Source organism: Triticum urartu, chromosome 6A (genome assembly GCF_056163025.1).
Source record: "Triticum urartu cultivar PI428250 chromosome 6A, HENAU_Tu73, whole genome shotgun sequence".
NCBI classification, from domain to species: domain Eukaryota; kingdom Viridiplantae; phylum Streptophyta; class Magnoliopsida; order Poales; family Poaceae; genus Triticum; species Triticum urartu.
In genome coordinates this window covers 113,107,126-113,110,114 of record NC_141878.1, presented here as the reverse complement: position 1 = coordinate 113,110,114, position 2,989 = coordinate 113,107,126, and positions in this window count along the sequence as shown.

The following is a 2,989-nucleotide window of genomic DNA, read 5'->3' as shown; positions in this document are numbered from 1 at the left end:
GGGCTCAACGTGCGTCGACAAGTGGCAATTTTTACTCATCTTGAATTATACATGGTTTCTTTAAACCCACCTTTTTGCATGACAACTTTTCACCTAAGTTCCTATCTTTTACAGATGACCATCATGCTACACCCGTCCAGGATATGGCACAATAGAGACATAGGCGCAGAAGTGCAGCAGGGACCTGTTCCAAGGATTCTCTTTAGATTAAGACCCTGCGTAAACCTTTCTTACTGTCTCTTGTTGATACACATCCCTCGGATTCTCAGTACCATTGAGAAGGATGCTGGCGTCTTGGCATGTGGCCACGTCAGAATAATGCACGTACCTGGACACCAGGGGCTTCTTACAACGGGCACTGTTTAGGCCCGGTTTATACCATAAAGACTGAATACCTTAGGGAGTGTTCGGCGTCGTGAGTTTGGCCTTATATGCATCAGCTCCGAATCATGTCTTTGGTCAAATGTTGGGTTTGCCCAGCTCCTATGTTTTGGTACCTTACGTTCCGCTCTATCGGCTAAGGTAGCACTAGGAGAACTACTGCGATTGTGCCGCGGTTCATCCGGACGAGTACCTCAGTAGAGAAAGCCGAAAACTGACTGTCATGATATAGCGTGAGACTGGTCAACCACTCGATGACCCATCAGAATGTTAGAATTCCTCCGCCTTAACGAAGGGCCGTTTCCTGGCCAGGCATGTACGCACCCCGAATTCGAGAGAGTGCGGACCCACCAGGGGCTATATAGTAGCCCCACTGTCAAACTCCTATGGCTAACTGAAAGTGTTAAATCATTATAGTCCGATTGCCTCGTTCGCTGCGCTATCACCTCCTTAATAGGACCAAGACGTTGGGTTAAGTGTGAACACATGTCTTCTGCGAACACCTCTGCATTATATGCGTGGGGGTTGAAGCCGACGACTGCAATCTTTCAGGTTATATACATATATACATAAACGGCCACACATGAGGCATCATATTACTTTCAGGCAAAAGTATAAATACAACCTTAATAAATTTCATAAAAACATTGTGTTTACAATGGGAATACATGTCGCTCAAACATAATATTCTTCGAGCACTGGGCCTCTATCAAACGAGCACCCTTGAGAACTTCTTCGAAATACTGCTCGGCAGCCACTCGGCCTATGGCCGAACCCTGCGCCGCAATAGTGGTAGCATCCATCTCCGCCCAGTATGCTTTGACACGGGCAAGGGCCATCCGCGAGCCTTCTATGCACGCTGACCTCTTCATCGCATTGATGCGCGACACCGCACCAAGGAACTGCTGCACTAAGCTGAAATAGCTGTTCGGCTTTGGCTTTTCCGGCCACAGATGATCTACAACGGACCTCATGGCGAGGCCGGACAATCTATTGAGTTTGGCCCACTCGGCAAGTTGATCAGTTAGTGGAAGCAGACGCTCTGGAACATTAAACTGCGACCAGAACAGCTTGTTCACTTCACGATCTGTTTGATCTTGGAAGTATTTGGCCGCATCGACAGCGCTCGCCGCCAAGTCCATATATGCATCTGCCGAACTCCACAGCCAATCCAGAGGGGCATACCACGGATCTCCGAACTTCCTCCGCAGCATAAAGGGCTTCCCAGCCGCAATATCCCCGGCTTCACGTAGCTCCTCCTTTTTCGCTCTCATAGCAGAGCGGGTGTCTTTGGTCGCCATCGTAGCCTTTTCAAGGTCCGTCGCCTTCACTCGGTTTTCTTCTTCAAGGAACTGGCAACGGTCGGCAGTGTCTTTTAACTTTACAGCCATTTTGGCCATTTTCTCTTTGTTCTCGCAATGCGCGGCCTTCTCGGCCCTCAACTCTTCGGTTGCCTTCAAAGCAGCCGCATTACTACTCTTTGCTTGTTCTTTGGCTCGGGCAAGTTCCTCCCGAAGGGTCTCCACGGTGGCAGCTCCATCTGCAGTCACAACATATTAAAGATACTGGCATCATGCTGCTCTTACTATGTTACATTCACTAGAAAACATTACTTACCATGTGCCTCGTCAAGCCGCTTGTTAACAAGATCGATGTCGGCATCTGCCGCATCTAGTTGCCGCTTTAGTTCGGCAAATTCATTAGTTCGGCTAGCCACCGGAGTTTCTACCACCTGCACATAAAGGTGGTTTGGTTATTACCTGGGACTATGATCCTCTGTTCGCCGCCATTCCCGACGACAACCAGAGTCTCAGGGGCTACTATCTACACAAGGCACACCTAAAAATGTGCGGTACTATCAAAAAGTATCATTTCACGTACCTCAAAGCCCGTCAGTAGACTCATAAAGGCTTCATGCAATCCGCTTTCGGTGGACGAAATTCTTTCCATCACCGTACCCATTAACGTACGGTGTCCTTCTGAGATGGCCGCTTGCTCCAACAGCTCCCTCAGTATGTCCGACCGCATACCAAACGGTGTCGGACTCTTTTGTTTGCTCTCTTCAAGAGCCGGACGCTGGGGACTTCGGGTGACTATAGGATTATCTTCTGGCCTCACCGGATCCGGAGAGGCCCTCCGTGACGACACTTCAGGGTCGCCCGCTTCTTGAGCGGGGGAGGCGTTTCGCTCTCCATCATCTCGGGAAGAAGATCCCCTGAAGATGAGCTCTGCTGAGAAAGGCTAAGTTCCGAACTGCAAGATAGATGCTTCGGTTATTTTCCTCAGAGGTAAAGTAGTATATCTTCACTATTAAAGTACTTTTTGATTACTTACACCTCGTTAGAGGGCAGATCCCCGCGCGGACTTTGTGCGGCAAGAGCACCCTCCAAGGCAGGACCCTCTGGTGGAGACTTCTTCTCCCGCTTGGAAACCTTGGTTTCCGGATCTTCAGGGGTAGTCCTTTTCCTTCCCCGGGGTGAGAGAATGTCAGATTCCTCCCCTTGGTTATCCTCCCTCACGGAGGCGCCCGTTCCCTCGGTCGGAATAGGTAGCGGTGGAGGCCCGCTTTCGCCCTCTTTTTTCCCCCCTTTATCTTCCTGTGAGGGCT